Genomic DNA, 21165 nt, shown 5'->3' on the forward strand with positions numbered 1-21165 from the left:
AGCTCGGCTGTAGGAACAAGCTTGGGATTGCGGGGTCGCAGCCGCGGCGGCTGGCTGGCCGGCAATGTTGAGTGTTGTGGAAGAGAGACAGAAACAGTGACAGATTTACAAAGACTCCCACTAGCAAGGATAGTGAAAACCAAACAAATAGAAGATTATATTTGTTTACTGGAAAATATGGGATTTTCCATGGCTGTATTGCGAGGTAAGTTTATAAATGCGGGTTTTGATTCGGGCTTTATGTGGTCAGATGGACACTAGAAAGTTTTGGGCTGTCGAACCGTTGATGCCAAAGTTTTGTTGCGCCCTTTGTCAGCTACCTGAATGTCAAAGTGGCACAAAACGGATTAATTACTTTAAAAAATAAAGGTTATGCCATTGTTGCAACTTAGAAGCGATACAGTAAATTGAAAAAAAAGCGGAATTTGTGTATCTCTAAAGGGAAATGATTTGAGATGATAGTTCTTTATTTACAGTCCTTAAAAACGAAACAGATAATAAACGGCAGCTAATACTTTGGTTTGCGAATTTATAGCCTAATATATGCCAACCAATTATGTTTGATTTACGGACTGATTTACGGAGGTTGTTAAAACAACTAAGCATTTAATTACATTAATTTAATTACATTCTGAGACTCTAAGTAACAGCAGTATGTATTTAATTAAACTGGATGAGTAAACAGTTGCTTTCGATACTTATTCATTATGGGAAATGTGAATGGATTACAAAGCTACCTAATAATGACTTTGAAGCTACTTTGACATCTACAACAATTAGACCAGTTAGGCTGAAGGTTTTCACCCTATGTAAGGATTTGCTACAAGTCATCTTTAAGACTTTTACAGAAATGTTTTGTTAACAGACGGACCACAGTCGATTTGATCCTTTAAATCGGTCTTCAAGAGTAAAGACGTTTTGAAACTGCAATTCTCACATCTCACTTGCAGTTAAACAGTACTGTGTATACATACATACATCCCCGTTTCCGTTAAACTGACTTGTAGCAAGCTATTGTGTGTCAGATGAACCGCCGATAGAGGGCTTCCTTATCTCACACCAACAAAAAGATATTTGCAAATTTACCTGAAAAAAAACACAGGACTTGCATTGTTATCTTTATATAATTTTCATTCAGACAAATCCAAGGGGACACAAGGATTTTGCATAACTTCTTCACATACAAAATACTGACAACGTTCTATTCCATTAAATGATTATGGTCTAATTTGTTTGAGCTACTCGGTTTACTAATGCGCTTTTGTGTGCAGCCGCTTGTTTCCATTTTTGATTTATAAAATACTTAGACAGCTTGCAGAATTTTAGTTATTTTTTAAAACATGGACCGTACACCTGCCACCAAGCGCGATTGTCCAGACATTGCTTACTGGGATGCACTGTCATTTTGCCTTTTAGGATGTTAGGAAATCTATGTCCTCTAGAGGGCGCACCTTTTCTCACACCAGCTGCTGTATGACTGAGGTCGGCTGCAATGCTGTGCCGTGTTTATTCTTTATCAACATATTGCAATCACAAGGCGTGTAAAGTAATCAGCAGTTTTTAAATGTTGTCGTGCGTTCTGTCTGGTGGGCATGTAAATGGCTACACCCGTCAAAGCTGCTAGACCTATTTCGTTCAAACCGTTATTGTGCATTGTATAGAAATAATGCAACTTTGCTGAAAACCTTATCTGGTTGCTGAATTAATCTGAGGAAAAGAAATAATATAACTGAATTTTTAACACGTTGCATGAGGTTCGAAAATGTGCTTTTAAAACATTTACAGGTATCTCGACAAAGATTGCTCGATTGCACTAACCGGTCTATATATATGGAGGAAACTGTAGAGTCTGTAGGACGAAACTGATGATCTGTATTGACGTGGGGGACTTTTTCTTTTCTAGGGATATTTTATATTTGCTAGTATTTTTCTTACTGGACACGTTCGTGCCAAATAAAATTGGTTATTGGTCCGTTTGAAAACTGGACGTGAATACGCTTTAACGCCGCGGAAATACAGGACAGCGTTTCGGGACGGCAGACAACCAGAGAAATTAAACCCCCCCGAAAATGCAAATTAAATATGAATGAATCGTATCGTCGATCAAGGGGTCAGGATGTCTTTCTGTGGCATGCATAAAATATGAAATGCCCTCGTGCGACACGAATTTAAATATCTCCACGAGGTCTGGAGCCTAGATGCAAACTTCTGAATATTTTTCGATATGGTTTAGGCCTAGTAGAGAATCCGTAAACACGTTTCAACTGACAGACAGATGTTGCTATGGGACAGTCGAACAATATGCATGTCCTTATAAGTCATAATGCGGTGGTATACTTGACATGCATGTATTTTTAATTACCTAAAGGATACTGGAAATGGTGAAATCTGTGGATTGTAGATTGAATTGTTGGGGGGGTTCCAAGTGTAGTGTAAAGTTTTAATAGGAGTTCTGCAGCCCTGTAAGTATCAGTCTAGACCCTGGTGCTTTTCATTGTGGGCAAGATGAGGAGCTTGGTGCCTACAGATGCTTACAGAGGTTATCCGCAGGTTAGACACCACTGAGGTCTGTGAGATGTGGCAGAGTGGGGGGGGATGGCATCAGGCGGGTAACGTTTGACTTATTTGGAGGAGAACGCGTGTGACCGCTAGAAGGTCGAGTGGGTCCAAGGGGAGATTCCCAAAGGCCGCGTGTGACCAGCCTGGCCCACTTCATGCCAAATCAGTCTGGCATTACGGGGACAGAAGCAGGGGGGGCAGCCTTGTTAGCATCACCAAGCCCCTCCCTCAAGGGGTCGCTCCCAGATGGACGCGAGATTGGCGACGCGGTGAACTTACCACCACATCTGTTATCGTCGTGGCAGATGACAGGACTGGACTGTTTGTGTGAATCGCCGGTGACCCAGGAGGGTGCGACAGGGAACAAGAAACCACAGGATGCGGGGATATGAGAGGGGGGGCTGATTATGTTTGTCCCACCTCCCCCTTGCCGCTTTGACGAGGTCGCGTTCATTCTGCAGGTGTCCCTGTCACAGTAGCCTGCAACATCACATGTTCTAAACATCTCATCTTACTGGTTTCTTCTTCTTTCTTCCACTGCCAAAGTTATCTACTGGGACAATGCTTTTTTCACCACAGTGCTGGATTTTCATTCCTTTCCCAGCACCCTGTTCCTTAAATCAAACATTTGTGTGGGGGCCCCCTGTTGGCCATAAACAGTCACTACTTGTTTGGGCCTGCATTTTTGATCGCCTTCGTCGGGATACACGGTCCCAGAATGATGCATGGATTTCCCAAAGAGCGTTATACTAACTTAGAGCAGGGATTGTGGTGACACACCTGACTAGGACGGCTGGTGATTTATTTTTTAATCAATCTGTTGCTGCGCCTCTCGGCGGCTAGGCCAAGGCTGCGGCCCCCAGCGTGCCCAGCCCCCCCAGCACACACAGCGCCCCCAGTGCACACAGCACGCACAGCGGACCGCGTCTCGTTCCATTGTTGTGTGCCCTGCGCTTCCCGCTTCCTCGCCGCGGCTCCGGTTTCCCCCAGGAGGGCGAGCGGATGGAACACGACCGGCGTTTCTGCCCTTGGAGCGGCCAGCGTGTTAATGGCTACTGAAGGAAACCGGGGAGATGTTTGCCTATTAGAAATAATGGGGGCGGAAATCAAAACCTCCGTGTTGTGTATCTCAGAACAATGCGGAGATAAGGGCCCGCGTGTAGAAATTCCATGCCTTCATTGTTCTGAGGCAAAACAAGAAGTTGAGCTTCATACACTTCAAGTATAAAACAGTTTTAAGGTCACCTTTTATGATATGCTTCTTGTACTGTATGAACTTATCTGATTTGCAGTAAATGCATGGCAATTGAGATGTCCTGTTTTTTGTTTGTGCTGCAGCATTCATATTAAAATCATGCCAGACTGATGGCTCCAGCACCAGCCATGTCATTGTATACCTGCTTGTGTCAGATTTATGCTAATTTTATTGGGGTTGGCTTGGAGCATGACCGGCGGATCTGACAGGTGTGGGACAGTGGGACCCCCTTTGGGGGGGGGGGGGAGTTCTCATCTGAAGGGGTTTGCCAAGATGACAGTTGGCATCTTGTTGGTATTCAAAAATGGTGGGTTGAAGTATTATGGCATGGTCCCAACGGGAGGCGCAGCCGAGACCGTCGTGGGTATTGCAGCCATTGGGACACTGGACTCATAATATGGAAGAGGGGCTCAAATTATATTTGGGGGGGGGGGCACTCTGTGAGTGGGGTAAGTTGAAGTAAGGCTTTGGTGGCATTGTGAGGTGTTGGAAGTTCTCGGTTTGCTGCAGTAATAATAATCCATCCTCCTGGATTATTATCCATGTCCCTCATGGGGAAATTCTTTTTACGCCTCCCTCAACTTGCTGTTTGTGGAGCATGTTGTCTGTGCAGGGCAGCCACCTGTAGCAGCGCCCAGGGAGCTGGGGGTTAAGGGCCTTGCTCAAGGACCCACAGACATGCTGAGGCTGGGTTTGAACCGGTGACCTTGTGATTACAGGTACACAGGCTTAGCCCACTGAGCCACACACCCCCATGCTACCCACACGCTGTTCTGTTCACACAGTAGCCTGTGTGAACAGAACAGCGCCCCCTGTTGCATCCATGAGGAAGACTGATTGTGTGTAAAGTGTCAGTTGCATTGGTTTGCATGTCTCCTGCTGGAGTGGACTTCTTTTCAGAGCTGCTTGGGTGGGGTAGTGGTTGGGGGGGGTAGGGAGGGTTGCTGGCAGGTAAAGCAGGCTGTGCCCACACAGTGTAAACACAGCCAGTAATGCCAGTGCTCTCAGTTATGGGAGCGAGAAGCAGATGAGGCTCCCTGACCAGTCTGGTTCCCAGTGAGCAGCATTGGTGGAGAAGCAGTGGAGGAAATGGGGTGATTTAACACAGGAGCCAATTAGCAAGCAGCTACACTGAGGTTATGATACGCTGATCCCTGCATCGGATGCACAGCGGTAACAGCGGCAGCCTCCTCGCCCGATGCCTCTTCCGGGGCTTCCGAGATGAGCTGGCTTGTTTCTGCAAACGACGCGAATCGTCCCGCGCCCTCAGACACGGTCTCCTGTCGCCGGGGAAACCGGCGCGAAGCGGCTTTGAAAAGCAGACGGCTGTCTGGCGCTCCTCTGACGGGCGGTGTGACAGCCAGGGAACTATTCAGCCCTCATATTTGCTTGTCTGTGTTTTCTTTATATATTTATGCAACAGCTGTCATTCTGGCACGGGTGCGAGTTCCACCAAGTGGAGTAGAGTGCAGTCTTTGGTTTTTTAATGCAACTCCTATATTCGACTCCTGATGCTTAGGGGTTCTGATACTCTTGTTAACAGATTTGCGCTACAAAAATGAAAAAATTAACAGCCTTATGGCACCATACGCCTTCCTTTCATCCGCTTGGTCTCTGAAGGCCAACGGCACTAATGAACAGTTTGGTCCAGAGACGTGACTCCTTTGGTTGCCACAGCTGAAATATCGCTGTTGCACTACTGTGGATCTCATTTAAGTGCTCGCAGTACTTTTGTTTGTTTAGGATTCGGCAGATATCTCTGTTACTTGGCTGATTAGCAATCGGGGATGTGTGTCTTGCTGGTGTTCTAGGGCCAGTAGAAGACCTCGCTTTTCATTTGTTCTTAATGGAAGCTACCAGGACGGTAAATCGGTCCGAGGAAAATGTTTCTTTCTGTGAGAACCTGGGAGGAAGTTCCGGATGCCTCTTTCATGTTCCGTAGATCCTGTTAGTACAGCATAGTTGCAGCATGGGTGCAGAATACAGGAGAATGAGGAATTCCTGATATTACCTGCGACTGCAGCAAAGCTTCGAAATTGATTATTTTCCACCTGAATGGAACTTATTTGATTGGAACAGGGAGTTTCATCATGGGATCTGTTCTCGCTTTTCCATTTTTATATTGCTACAGGTGGACCACACCCTTCCTTCTCTCCTTCCTTCTCCCCTTCCTTCTCTCCTTCCTTCTCCCCTTCCTTCTCCCCTTCCTTCCCTGTGAAGATAATTGAATACTGGCTGCTCTGTATTTTGAATGAGAAAAACTCGAAATGACGAGCTCGCCCTGCAGAGGGGTGTGGCCCTAGTTGGGCTTCGCTGGTGATTTCCTGCTGCACTGTTGCATGTTGGTGTGTGTGTGTCTCTATGGGCTGGGGACACAACAGCAGGATGCACTATGAAAAGGGGAGGAAGCAGATGCCTGGGTCTTTGCATAGTTGTCCATACTGTGTCTCACATGTTCCTAACTGTAGTATCTTTGAAGTACTGAGTATCTAGTCTGGAGCTGTGCATCCTCTGAGGTCCTTAGACTTTCTCTCCTGTTCCAAATCAATCTCTCCTATTTATGTACAGTAACTGTAGGCAGGGACTGACTGCGTCTTATGGGAATATCTCTGAAAACATAAGTGTGAAGACAACGCTGTTGTGAGAGAAGAAAGGCTATTTTTGTTGTCAAGGTAGATGGTAGCATGGCTTCTGTCCTCCTGTCAAGCCGCACGGGCTGCGTTCCGGGACATTCTACTCTGACACCAATCCCAATATCTCTCTCTTCCACTTTACCTTCTCCTCTTTGCTTTTTCTTCTCTTCCTCCCATCCTCTCCCTTTCTTTGTTCTTGCTGAGCCATTGCAAAGGACATCAGTGGAAATCCGAGGTTGGGTATGACCCGTTGAATTGGGGTTGGGTGGGGGGGGGGGGTGTCCCGCCAGGACCTTCATAAGTCCCAGCATGCAGGGGGTGCTCGTCTTCGACATGAAAGGAGTCTGCGAATGCAGAACCCCGGGGGCTCCCTTCCTGTTAGATAATGCTGGCTGAAAACCAGTCGCTCTTGTCCGTCTCCTTTGTTTCTCTACGCTTGTTTTTAGAGGCGGGGAAAATCGATTGCTTGTTGATTGGCTATCGAGCTGCGTCAGTTGTAGGAGGCATGCGATTATTCAGAAGGGAATTCTCTAGCCCTGTGAGGTGGATGTTCACCGCTAGACCCCCTTTGTGCCCTGAACTGCCCCACACACACCACTGCCCCTTGGCCCTCGCTGGGATCACATGTCCTTTTTTAATGTTGCTTCCCACTGATCTACGTGCCAGATCCTGGGGCCTTGGGTGCGGAGGTGTGGCAGTAACTGTGTCCAGTGGTGGGCCGTGCTGTTTGTGTTCCTGATTCATGATGGCGGGGGAGCGTGATGGTGGAATATTTGCAATGAGAGGCTCTAGAGGAGGCCCTGCTGTACTTAACCTGAATCGCTCCAGTAAAATATACAGCCGTGTAAATGGGTCAGAGAACCATCAACGTAATGATGCCAGTCGGGCACCCCCGTTTGTGTGCAGTGGGCTGGATCACTTATTGTTCACACAGCACTGCGACACCTGCACCAATATCCAACACAGCAATTATTAACATCCTATCCCATAATTTGTTTCTTTCCTGCCGCTTCTCGGGGACAATAGAATAATGACCCTCATTAGTACTGCATCCTACGGTTGTGGAAGTGCTGTATAGGGTCATTGTTTTTATGCTCCCTGCTTCCTGGGAGCCAGGGAACCTTTTGGATTTCCATTTGCTGACCCATCGTCCCACACATGCCCCCCTGTGAACAGCTGTGTTTTTACGCAGATGCCCTTTTCTAATGAGAAAAACTCTGCCTCATTTGGTATGGCGCTTGGGAATGAAGCCTAGAACATTCATAAGGTTCGTTTTGTGTGTCTAATCCATAATTTTAAGCCTTGTTGGCAGCTAAAGGGACGGGAACTGTTATTGTATATTGATTGTTCATTCTTGGGGTTGAACCCAATGAGGTCTGATTCATTTCTCATACCAGTATCCTGGGAAGGGACCGACCAAGCAGACAAGGCGTGATGTCTAATGTGTGACTTGAAGGGTGGGCAGTTTGGGCTGGCTGTGATGTTTATTTCAACCTGTGATCGTTGAAAGTCTTATATATACTCACACTAGACGACCTGTACCGTGCCCAAGCACATTTGATCCCCAAAGTCCAGTTCACTTGACTAGTGTGATCACTCTGTACTGTGCTTCACACCACAGTGCACCACTTGCAGTGGCTGAACCCAGACACTGTCCAGTTGAACTCGAGCACTGTACCCATCTAGCCCGATTGCCTGAGCACGGAATTCAGAGACAACTGGCCGTTTAACAAACATGGCGGCAAAGGGGTCACTTTGGTCTGTGGTTGAGGTGTTCGTTAGAAATTTGGGCTGACAAGAGTATCCAGGAACAACTGGATGCAACCCACAAAACTCCAAGATGTTTGGTAAATTACGGAGTAAAATGTTCTTATACATGCAGCACGATTAAATGAAAATGGCTACGCTGCATACCCGATGAATTTGTAAGAGGGCCGTGTGTCATCGCGCCCAAAACGATCCAAATAAGCCATAAAATAAAGACATTAATCATGAAATCCATTGTGCTGTGTCAGAGCACTTTTCTTCCTACATTTTCTTCAACACAAAAAATTGCGCAGTGATGATGAAAACGTGCTCAGGTGTTAGTGCAGACCAGCGGGGGAAGGGGGAGGAGGGACAGTTGTGCTAAGGCACGGTGCAAGGCGACTGGGCCTAGTGTGAGCACGCTCTTAGACTCGCTCGCTGGTGACAGTGGGGGTGGTGGATCTTGATATATTGTTTCAAGCAGGGTGTAAATAAAATTTAGGACTGTCCTCCTGTTGTGTGGCACATCTCCTGCGGCGTTTTGTCATGTTGCCTTTTCGATCTCAGTTTTTTTTTCTATGACTTCTGAGGAGGTTCCTCACCAAGTCAATAGCAAGCGTTTCCTCTGTACATCTGTTCTTCACTTTCGTGTCCCAGTCGTGCACTGTCAGTGCCACTAGTTTGCACTGCTCCTGGTCTGAAAGGTTGAAATTCGAAATCCCATCTGTCTTCAGAGTTGGCACTTGTGATTGAATAAGGGCCCCCCCCCCCCCCCCACCCCCCGGGCCTCAGGTTTGCAGAACACCCCCTGCTGTTCAAGACGCAACTCCTGGCATCTCTCCTTACTGGCTTCTCCTGTGTGGATGCATGTCATGTACATTTAGCGACAGGCGCTGTTATAATGAGCTGGCTGTGCGGCCCAAGCTCCAAGATGTCAACTATACATTGCTTTCCAGTCTTATTCCATTATTGCAGCCTGGTTCACAATATTTATGCACCATCCCTGCATGGCTTGTGAGTTGCTTTAGAGAAAAGCGGCTGCCAGTGCCAGCAAAACTGCTTTTTCAGTGAGGAAATGTCAAGTGGTTCGGCATTTTCTCACAGCTGCCCGGGACAGCAGGTGTTCCAGCCCCATGGGTTTCGGCCAGTTGGGCCCAGACTGGGAGGTGCTCTCTTCTCTGTCTCACCCACGCCCATGACTCTCTCTCTCTCTCTCTCTCTCTTTCTCTCTCTCACTGTCCGCTAGAAGGGGAAAATGATGCACGGCAACAGTTGCACCGTGACTTTCCTGTGCCCGAGGGAGATCCTTCCATATGGTCTCGTCGCTTTGCAGACGGTGTGGGTTGCAGTGAGAATATGGCTTCGATAGCAAAGAGGGGTTTCCGAAAGCAGCACTCTGCCAGTACTCTTTTGATGCCTGGTATTTATTTGGATAGCATTACCGTAAGTTTGCATTACGGTTTTAAGCAGAGGCGAGTTCCAACGTCCTTTCAGCTAATGGACTGGAGCGGTAGAGAGGGTGGATGAAGCCTGGCTGTAATCTCTGTGGTCCTCAGGCATAGCATTGGAATGCTGGGCATCTGCAGTTGATGGTCTTGATTACATTGAGTGTAATGGGCAAAAGGTGGTAGCGGGCGGCGGGGAGCCGGGCCTCCTTCATAAACCAGGCCTGACCAGCGCCGTCACTTCGTTGGACACAAAGTGACAGTCTTTGATCACTCTTGTGAATAAATAAGGTTTGGTCTGGGTGGGTGATTGAGCAGAACTGATTCAATATAGACTAATTCCCTGTTGGTCTTCCTGTAGCATCTCCTGCTGGGTAAGTATCCAAGCTTACTCACCTCCCGTTGCCCAGCTATATTAGGGGAACAGCAGTGAGTCTGTTTTCTAAAGGTACGAACAGGAGTTAGTTTTAATTTTCCCGTGCTGTAAATAGTGTGGAAGCAGCTCCAGGGCTCCACTTAATTAGATTATATGTAGAAAACACACAAGCATTGAGCAAAGTCTATAAATAGATGCTTGAATTGGTCACTGTGGTCAAAGGAGCTAAAGTATAGAAATATACAAATGTGTCCCAGATATTTTCTTTTCTTCTCCCCCAGGATTCAAGCTGCTTTTTCAGGCTCAGGTGTGGGGAAAGTTGCTGATGTAGCTCCGTGAGTTTTGTTGACCTGCTTTTAAATCAGCAGTCAGAGGGGGGGGGGGGAAAGGCAACAGTTAACAGATTAATTAGCGGAAGTGAACCACGGCAACCCCTGGCGACACGAGGTTAAGGGTCAGGGTGATCTCCAGCGACAGAGTGTTGTATTCCTGTGTAGGTCAGGTCTGAACAATGGTGGGAGCTGACCTTGGAGGGCCTGAAGCTGCCCTGGATGTAGATAAGAGGATATTTGCTCTCTGGACACATTCCTCAACAGCACTGTAGCCAAAAAAGACGTGTGAAACCAGAGGGTCCCTGTCTAATATAAATCATTCAGAGGATCGAGGTTCCCACCTCTACTATGCATGTGACTGAAGGAAGTAGGGGGTGGGCTTCTGTCTGCCGTATAAGCTAATCAGAATCCTCACCAAAGAATCAGCGGTCCAATCACATTAAGGTTATGACAGTGGTCAGCTACCCTGAGAACTTGACCTTCATGGTCAACACAGATGAAGATCTCCCAGTTTTTTCTCCTGTCTGCCTGGCCCGGAGATCCTCAGAGCTAGAGAGAGTCTCTCCCCTTATCTCGAAATGCCATGCGTGGCAGATCCAGACGGATGTAGCATAAAATAAGGAGCTAATTGCCCTGACCGCAGCTCTTCCTCGGTGATAGCCGGGCGGCTGTTCGTTAATGGAGATTGATAGTAATGAACAAATCAAATGGCGCACGACTGTGACAGATGCGGCGTAATGTGCTCGCCGATCTCATGCATAGTATTAAAGCCTGGGGGTCATTTTCGCTGCGACCCATTTAACCTTTTATGCACCAGGATGGCTGGTGCTATTAGTATGGTGCATCACATGGAGGGGACGTCATTGTCTGATATTATATATACTGTCAAACATTGGGAATATCTTAGGACAAATTATGCATTTTGATCTGAGTGTATTTTTAGCCTGATGTTTCTTAATACGATGTGGCATACTTTTTTTTTATTCCCCTCTGTAGTGGTGCTTCGAATGGTGTAGCAGGTCTTCCGCTTGTCGCACATGCGGCACAGATCACGTGATCAGTAGCAAGAGGTGACTTATCAAACAAATCCAAGAGGCTTGTGGGTAGAAACCGCTCCCTTGAGAACCACTGGTTTAATCTGAGGTCATCCCAACCAATCGATGAAACATTCAGAGGGATGCAAAGACTGTGAAGGTGTTTGAAGGCTCTGTGGCCACGCCCCCCCGTTCCCCCAACCGGTCTGCATCTGAGCGCGAGCCCTGAGATTATGTCGTGGCTATGATGTCCTTCGTTGTGGTCTCCGAACAGTAGGATCTATGTGTCATGGGAACATGCGTGCTTTAGGATGACCCCTGTGGTTCAAGGTTAATTGAAAATGCTTTTACAATTACCTGTAAGTAAAGAAGCTGCCTGATCAGTGTCGGGTTTAATTTAATTTCAGGAGGTTTAATTAGGAGCTACGTAGATGAAAGTAAGGAGAGCAGTGTGACAAGAACACACCATACCTTACCTTACCAGCATGGTATTTTAATCTTTTATGGCCATTTTAATTAAAGTAATGAACTCTCTTCCAAGACTGAATGCCTTTGTTGGGTTGTTGGCTCAGCACAGAAAGTTTCCTCATGAGTTGTTGGGCTTGTAGCATGTACTTCATGATTTAAGTTCCTTTTATTAGACCTTTTCGTGCGAATGCCAGTTCAGAGCCAGGGCACGGATAGGGGTGTGTGTATGTGTGTGTGTGCCTCTTTGCTTGTTGTGCATGAAGTCGCTGTTTTCTGCTCTGTCGGCTCAGACGTGGAGCGTGTAAGAGCTGCAGTACCTCCTGGGGAAGGTACCTTCCGCTCACAAGGCAAGTGGGGTGGTTGTTTTGGCTCGGGGGGGGGGTGCGGTTTCACAGCCACTGGGTGGAGAAAAGGCCCGAGTGAGCCGGGATGATTGCATTCTGATGAAGTAGAAGGAATGCCTGATTGTAAAGGGACGACCATGCAGACCTAATGCAGCGTGAGGACAGTGGGCTCCGTCTGGGCCCGGTCGTTTCTATCTGTGTGCCTTTGTTTGCTCTGATGTCGTTTTAAATGACGTCCCCTTTATCCAATTTATAAAAGCTGTTGACTTTAGACAATAATCTACAGTGACAGCAGCATGTATCTTATCTCCTTTTTTTTGTCCAACTTTCCCTTCCAACGGCAGACAAAAGCTAATCCTCTGCTCCTTTGAAAAGGTGGGGGGGTGGGGGGGGGGCACTCTGGATAACTCGTTCTAGGGTACTGGGGCAGTAGTGGTGGAGTCACGCAGCCGACTGTACCATTAAGGTGGCCTTTTGGAAATTCCACTCCAGCTCGCAGATGCCAAACAAGGATTCCCAGCAATTCTGTACCCCCCCCCACCATCACCCCCACCCCCACGCCACCCACTAATGGTCCAGGCCAAAGTCCCAGCTCAGACGATGCTAAACTTATGCTGACTCCAGGTGTGCTAGAGCTGAGGTTATCCAGGTGTCCCAAGGCCTCCTGAGGTCCACACTTGTGACCGTTTAACCTGGTTGTGAGGGGGGGGGGGAGAACATGGAGTATCAACTGGATTTGTTTACCTTGGGATGAAAGGATGGGGCCCGCACAGCAACGGGGTCAGCGCCATCCCAGCCCACGGCACCACCGCGTCTGTGGCGACAGGCCGCCTTCCTTACCGCTGTTGCCGTGGCAGTACCATGTTTACCCAAGGGGAGGTTTACGCTGGCATATGGTTCCAGGATGTAAACGGAGCAGCGACTTCAGTTACAAACCGCCCTGCTGCTCCTACTTCAGAGTGACCCAGTAAGACCTTCAGCAGACGCTGGCAGATGCTTTTATGCTAAACAACTTGTGTTCTTGATTTAAGCTATTAAGAGCTAATTCAGGCTGCACATTCCGCCCAAAGGTACGACGGTCGGCCCATTCTGATAATGAGAATTTGGAATTGTCTGCTGCCCTGCATTTCTGCGACCTGGATAAGGTCTTTTTCCAAAGGTTTTGTTCCGTTTACGTTAGATGATGAGTCGTCCAGTAAGAGTGACGTACTCTGGCCTTTAACAGGTACTGTCGTCTTTAGTTCAGTCTTTCTTTGTTTCTTTTGTTTTTTTCATCCTTTCATTTTCCTTCGTTCTTTCATTCTTTCATTTTCTTTCGTTCTTTCTTTCTATCTCCTTCCTCCTTGTGATTGCATCAGCAGATTTGGCTTTTATTACACTCCCCCTCCCCGTCGAATGGGTCTAAGGCTCTAGTAGCATTCGACATTCCCAGGACAAGAATGGTAGAATAAAATCCGACCGGGTGACTTCCTGAAATCTCATCTAATTGCCAGAGAATGGCAACTCCCCCCCTCCCCCCCCCGACACATTTCCTGCCCACAGTGGGGACGGGAATAAATGAGGACGGGCGATAATGAATTAAGGTGCCACTTGTTGGCTAAGCTAACTATGGTGTTAGCTACAGAGCCCCGGGGCAGACCAGAGCCTGGGGGGGGAACTGACACGCTCATAATAACCAATCTCAAAGGGCCCCCACACGGAGGAGACGGCAAGAGGCTGACATAGCTCGGGTTTAGCGAATCAAAAAGTGCTGCCTTTGTAAAATGGAGGGGGCTGGGCAGGGCCAGGGTGTGGTGGTGGCCAGGTGGCACAGAAGAAGGCCCCTCTTCTGAGGGGATTATTCAGGATTTAAATCCTTGCATATGGATGTTTGTGCAGATGGGAGGTGGGTGAGTCTGTAGTGGATGATTTACAAGGTGAGTGGTTTCGCCTCCCCAGGTCTGCACGGGAACGCTGGCAGTAGATTGTCAGAACTGGGACCTTAGCCAGACGATCCATGTCATTGTCCTGATGGGACCGGTTAATCCCTCCCCCCCATCTCGCTGTGCACAGCAGCACCTATCCTACACCCCCCCCCCTCCAGCCCAAGAGTGTTGCGATGCCATCCCCACTCAGCCATCCACATTTTCTGCGATCCTCACTCTCCATATAAGGCCATCCTGCTCTGCACGGTGCTGCTGTGTTTTTTTTTCTGGCCCAGGGGGCAAACAGGAGATGCTCTGCTGCCAGGCAGGCTGCATGGGTCCCCGCCCTGGGGCCCCCCATCCTAGGGGGACCCCTGCCGCATGTGAGACACAGCCTGCAGGAGTCAGGATACGCGACACTGGTCAGGTCCGTGCCGACCCGTGCCGTCAGGGACCTGACTCCTCCCTGTGTTCATTTTTCATCCGGTGACCCGTCGCCACCGGCAACCGGCGGAAGTCCATTTCCGAGTGTAACTTAAGACCTATTTAAGTCAGATCGCATTATATAACATTTATGCAAAAAATTCTTTTGTGCGTTTACCAGGGAGGGGCCTGTTTTTTTTTTTTATTCTTCAGCTGGGAATGACTGTGTTTGGGGGCTATCTTTGTAAGCAGTGGGTTTTTTCTTTCCGCTACCCCCCCTTTTTTTTTTTACCATTTTTCATCTGCTGTTACAATACTTTCTTTAGCTCTTGGGACTGAGAATTGTGTGGCTAGAGGTCTTCATCCATTATTAGGGCAGAGTCACGTCAAATGAGCCCATTCTGCTCTTTGGATGTCCTCAGAATTCTGGGAAGGCGGAGAAGGGCAGACGGGAGGGGATTCTGGGGGAAAGGGGGGGGGGGGGGGACATCAGCACCTGTGGACACAATTAGCCTGCTGGACTTAGGAGCCCCTTACCGGAATGTATGACGGAGCGGGCCGGCTCCTGCGACGTAAGTGCATAGCGATCTCGGGCCGGGACCGGAGCGAGCAAAGTGGGATGGGGGCTGGGGGGCTAGATGTCCAGAGACAGCAGCTGCACTGAACTTGGCCACCAGGCACTTCAAAGGAGCAGCTGTTTCATCTTTAAGTCGGCCCAATGTCCTGTCCCCGGCTGCCCGTGATGAGAAAGCCCGTTCTGGGGAGGGACATCCCGCACCTGGGGTCATCCAAATGGGCTTGGTGAAGGGGTTCCATCCTGCCAGGGTTGAAGCCTCCCACTCGCCTCCGTGACCCCCACGGATGCCATGTCCGAGCGGCGCCCCTTGATTGCGGTCCCATTTTGCAACAGGGTCAGCGGCGAGATCTGTAGGAATCCTAGAAGCCCATGTTGGAATGTATTCCGACACCATGGGTGGAGCTTGAGGATCGGAGGAACTCTAGGAGATCATATGGTCCTTCATTGTCTAACTTTCCTCTCATGGTTAACAGCTTAAGTTCCTATACTGTGTTCCAGGGCTTGGTTTATGGTGCGAGAATTTGCGGCCCAGTCTGGAGACCCCAGCCCTGGTCCTTGCTTCCCCCCCGATATCTGCTCGCCCACAAGCGGCTGGTCTGTTTTTAGCAGAATGCCTGGACACACGAGCGCTCTATGCACTGCAAATTAAAGTGTTTATCAAGCAGGAGTCGGGTGCCTCAGACGCAGCCCTTAACTGTTTGCCTTTTAACGAAAATCTAAGAATTATGATTTTTTTCTCTGCTGATTGTAGTTGCGTTTGCAGTTCCCCAAAGACAAATGTGTATTTCCATGTGTATAACATGTAGCTTTTCCTCTCTTCCTGTAGACAGGAGAAAATACAAGACAGAAAGGTCTTGCAGAGCTTCACAAGGGGAAAAGCCATGTCACAGATGTCATGTAAGGCCGTCATGTGACACTGTCATGGTTTTGTTGAACCTTTTTTTGAAAAATTCTTTTACAATAGAATCAGACAATGACATGTGTACAGTACTGAGGCAGCTCTTTATCATTTCAATGCAGATCGTTGATCATTTTAATTTCAAAGCGATTTTATTATAACTGTCAAATTGTGCAAAGCTGACAATGGGTTGAATGTGATGAAGGTCTGGTTTTTTCGCTGCTCTTGGCGTTTCTGGTGCTCTGGATCTCTGGGTGTTTCTGGTGCTCTGGATCTCTGGGTGTTTCTGGTGCTCTGGATCTCTGGGTGTTTCTGGTGCTCTGGATCTCTGGGTGTTTCTGGTGCTCTGGATCTCTGGGTGTTTCTGGTGCTCTGGATCTCTGGGTGTTTCTGGTGCTCTGGTTGTCCTCGCATTTGTCGCCCTTCTCCCCATTGTTGGCCTGAACCCAGCTCAGGACCCCCAGCATGTATGTTTATTTATTTATTTATTTTTGTGAATGGCCAAGGGAAAATCCACAACTGGGGTGATTTCATGACACTGCCAAACAACGAGCTCCATGGGGTCTTTGGAGTGGACCCCTGCTGTCACATGTGCCCTGCGGGGGGTTGAAGCCTCCTTGCTGTCAGCATCAGAGAGGGTTTTGTGGGAGGGAGGATATGGTGAGCTCCCTCTGCCCCTGGACATGATTAAACTCCATTACAGGGTCACAGAGTAATTTCCCAGCATTCGATGAAAAGGACAAAGGGTGAATTACTGTATTAATGTGGCTGCGTGCTGATGTGCTGTTCACTTTGGCCGGCGATTAGTGGCCCCTAGCCTTCCAGCTGTTTGTTCAGACCTCCTTCGTGTTGTTCGCAGAAGTGCTCCTCTCCTTTGCTTTCCCACTTGTCCTTTTCCAGCTCTATGTTTCTGGATTCTCCGGCACAACCCACCCCTGTGATTTAGTGTTTCTGCTGGGTTTAACTTGAGGAGCTCTTTGTGGGGACGAAGAGTTAATCCGCTGGTGGCTGCATGGGGCTTTTCTTATTACGGGAAAATGCTGTCTGACTAACACAGCTCTTGAGTCACCGCTGTTTTGTTACTCGGAGCTGGATTTTTGTAGAGTTTGCAGGCAGTAGATCAGCCCAACTCCTGCCTGACCATTCTATCCTATGTTGCGTCAGTACCCTGACATCTGCATTTTTCTCCTGATTAATGGATAATGTGATTGGCATAAAGTAATGGAGTTCTTTATAATCATATATACATTACAGTTTAGTGATGTGCATGGGACCAGGCTGTATCTCCAGCATGTGACTGTGCTGCTTGCAGGGCACAGAAACCCAAGAATCAACCAACAGGAAGAAAAAGCAAAACAAACTTCAGGTTGTTAACAGGCTTGTCTCCATGGTGGTAAGCAGGCCCAGAGGCACCTGGATTTGCAGTAGCAGCTGGACCAGCTCTGCAGCATCAATCTCCCTCCCTGGTTCATGAATGGCTCCATTCCATTCGCCAGACCTCTGCCAAAGCTGACATGTGTTAATGACCATCAGGAGGTCCCTTCTCATAAAAGGTTTTGTCATCGGCGTAATCGACGACGTGGAGGTGGCGCGGCAGGAGAGATCGGCTGCTGTTGGCATTCTGCAGCCTGTTTGAGAGCTTCTCTTTGCAGGCAGTGGTCCCAAAGCTCCAGAGGAACATTTCCATGGCTATGTAGAAGGGTGTGCTCTGCAGATGGTGTTTCAAGAGGCACCAAAGATACATACCTCAGTATGTTCTGCAATCGGACTGATGCTGTCCATCAACACTGCTAGCCCCTAAACCTAACCCCAGCCCTAAACCTAACCCTAAACCTAACCCCAACCCCAGCCCTAACCCTAACCGAATGGCTTAGGAAAGACCTTGATATTAGAGGCTCACAACATTTAAATGCAAATATCTATTCATTTTGGTGGGAAGGGAGGTGAATGAATCTAAATGAAATAATTAAATATTCGGGATTACATGCCCCCCCCCCCAGTTCCTACGTCCCTGCCCTATCCCTTGCAGATTCATGGATGGGGGACAGCCCTAAGGCCGTAGTTGTTGAACATACTGACTTGCCGTATTTGTTTTTCTCTTTATTTGTTAACACGTGTATGAATTTATACAGCTGGGCTAAATCTAGCTAAGCACTTCCTGCTCGGGTGCTGCAGCAGCACGATCCTGCCCGGCTGCCTGGCCGTCACACATGACGCTCCCACCACGACCGTAAATGTAGCCGCTGCTGTTATTTGCGTCTACGTGACAGCTGCAACCCGAAGATGTGAAAATTACCACCTAGCCGTCTTTTTATATAAATAGTGCAATATGCTGGGAAACAATGAAAATGACAGTTGAAATTTAGCCTTCTGCCCAATATGTGTGGTGACACATTATATTTACACATCTTGGTGTCAGTATGAATATTTTTTTGCATCATTTTATTTGGTTTCATATTCTGGGGCTTCTGGGGACGTGTATCCATGTTTGTTTTTTCGGTGCTGCATTTAATGCAGCAGTGTAGACGTTATGTTTTGATTATGTTTGATTTGTTTACGGTTAGTGGAGAGCTGCAAAATGTTCAAGAATACAAGCTGTGACCATGGATGACCCTTGGCGAGGTCACTGACAGACCAGTGCCTTTTCGGCCCGCAGAGAAGTTCTTTGTAGGTTTCCACTGTGGGGTGCGATCCCTGACAGACTAGCCTCCCAAGTAAGTTCAGGGCTGTGGCTCTGATTTTTGTCTGAATGTTATTGTCAAGCTGTATTAAAAAAATACTTGTGTGTAGGGATGTCTAAACAGTCATTTAAGAAGCCTGACATTGTGTTTGTGTTTGACCAACATGAGATTAAACTTCTGTGTTGCATCCAGGAGTACAAAGAGTTCATGGGTCAAATGTTGTAACATCCTTTGTGGGGAAGTAAGACCCAAGCTCTCTATTTTAAAGCCTTTTTTAAGATGGGATGTGCACCCGGTTATGTGATGTGAAAAGTTAAGAGTCCTGAATTATGAGTGTAAGATTTTTTTGTATTCAATTTTTAAAAGGGTCTGGTTGTCCAGGAAGCCATAGGTCCAATGGTGAAGCTTAAGCGACCTGTGTTAGTCTGCAGAGTGCACATTCCTCCATCAGGCGTCCCCTGCCAGCCTTCTTGCCAGTCCCTCCCCCCAGATAATTTGATTTACAGCAGCCCCCCCCCCCCCCCCCACCATTGGCCTTTGAAGGCAGGTTGGTGGGTGGGGGTGCTGGTAGGTAGTGTCCCCCAAACAAAGGGGGAGGCACCCTCTGAAAATGGAATTCCCATCACAGGAAGTCTGATGCTCCCCTAAACCATGACTAAACTGGTTAGTGAGTCACAAACATTTGTTTACAAGGAAATGCTACTTCAGTGCTGCCTGCTTCTAGCAGTACCCTTTTTGCTGATGAAATATACCGACTCGGCATACAGCCTTTAGGGGGATTATTGAAAAGTTGGGAGTTTGGTCAAAGACGTTGGGCGTGTCACAGAAAATGGAGCCCTACCGAGAACTCTCTGGGTTGGAGTGTGAGTTGGAACTTTTTGTGGGGTGGGGTTAGGGTTAGGTAATGATGCTCGGGTAGTAGTTACTCTTGTGTCTGTCAGCTAACTACCAGGGACAGAATGAGTTTGCTCTGGAAAACCTGTGGAGAACTGAGGGGCAACCAGGTCTGCTTCTCTGATATTGGTCTGTCCCCCATAGCTAGTGGAGTTGATCTCAGTGCCCAGTTGGCAAGGAGGGAGTTTGAAGGGATGCCAAGCCAACTACCAAGCACTAGTGAGAATTCCTTTTTTGCTGCTATTGGATAGTTCTGGCTTGCTTCAGGTCCATAAGGGGCTATGAATGACCCCGGAGTCACATGACTTGAACCAGCTCACCATTTGCGCGTTTGTTTGTTTGATTCATTTTTTTAAGTATGTATCCCCAGGTCCTAGTGAAGGTTGAGGTGGGTATTGGTAGGAGCCCAAAAGTGCTGACTCATTATTATAACCAGTTGCCTGATGTCCTGGGAGCAGTGATGCAGTGTTTTGGCTTTGTTTTTGATTGAAGGTGATGTATTTGGAGACCACTCTTAATGTGTCACCCCCCGGGGTTCGGTCACACCCCCAAGGCCACCCTATTACTGAAAAGGTAGAAAAATAGCCACCAAGCTAAAACACATTAGCTGAGGTCAAAAACATTTGGCCTACATGGCCATCTCGGTGTTGGGATACGTTTGAGGCTGTCTGCTGCATTTCTGCTGACAGTGGGGTGGGGCCATGGGGTGAGACATCACTGAAAGCTAGGTTACTGTTAATTTAAAAAATGGTGGGGGGGGGGGGCTTTGGTTTCGACCTCTAACTGTCTGTAGCTAAAGGATACAACGGTAAGCCTGTGAACATGTGTCCCAAGTACAACCAGTTAAACCCCCACAAGAATTCACTAGACAATGTTCTGTTTACAATTTAAGCACAGTGACAATGTGGTATAAAACTATTTTGTTATTCTTCATTTTGAGAGGGATCTGTCCTATCATGAATGGTTTGGGAGCAAAACAAGAGTTTATCACGATGAGTAGCAACCGTGAAAGTTCAGCGAGGATGGTAGGCGTCTTCGTCTACTTCTAATAAAGAATCGGCCCTTTGTTTTCGGTGAGGCTGTCCGTACTTGTTTAGCTCTCACGTCTTATTGCAAAACCCACACGACCTCTGGCAATCCTGAGCAATTTCATTCCCCCGTTTGGAACCCAAGAGTGCTTCTCTTAGGTTCATTTTCCACACCGTGCTGGAGGCTCGTGGTTCTGTGGGGCCACCCTGCTTATGATGCCAAACTGAGTCTTAGGTCTCTTTCTTTAATGATGTGCAGCTCTGAGCCATCACTGTTTCCAGCTTGAGATTTAGACCCAAATTGAATGATGGTCACGTGGCTGCTTAGCTTCTTCCAGCTGTGCACCAGCAATTGAGTTGGAGGCTTTCTGCCAATATTTGCTGAACCTGGTGGATAAACATCCATGCATCCATCCACCCATTCTCCACTGCTTTTCCAGGTGCAGGTCACAGAGCCAGCAGTCTGAGCAGAGATGCCCGGACCTCTCTCTTTCGAGCAACCTCTGATACCTCTTAGGGGATACCAAGGGTTTCCCTGGCAGGCTAAGAGATATAATCTTTCCAGGGC

At 47.9% G+C, this 21165-nt stretch overlaps 1 protein-coding gene across 4 annotated transcripts in view; it reads left to right on the forward strand.

The window, feature by feature from the left end:
- LOC111835700 (signal-induced proliferation-associated 1-like protein 2) overlaps positions 1-21165 on the forward strand; it is a 76596-nt gene continuing 55431 nt past the window's right edge. For 2 of the 4 annotated variants that reach the window (XM_023796274.2, XM_023796275.2), the window contains exon 1: positions 1-205. The gene's annotated coding sequence lies outside the window, so the exon portion shown is untranslated. Of the gene's footprint in view, positions 206-15922; positions 15994-18540; positions 18709-21165 lie in introns of those variants that run through there. The other 2 variants (XM_023796273.2, XM_023796271.2) reach the window with 2 other exon arrangements.

The sequence above is a fragment of the Paramormyrops kingsleyae genome, chromosome 3, assembly GCF_048594095.1.
Source record: "Paramormyrops kingsleyae isolate MSU_618 chromosome 3, PKINGS_0.4, whole genome shotgun sequence".
Taxonomy (NCBI): domain Eukaryota; kingdom Metazoa; phylum Chordata; class Actinopteri; order Osteoglossiformes; family Mormyridae; genus Paramormyrops; species Paramormyrops kingsleyae.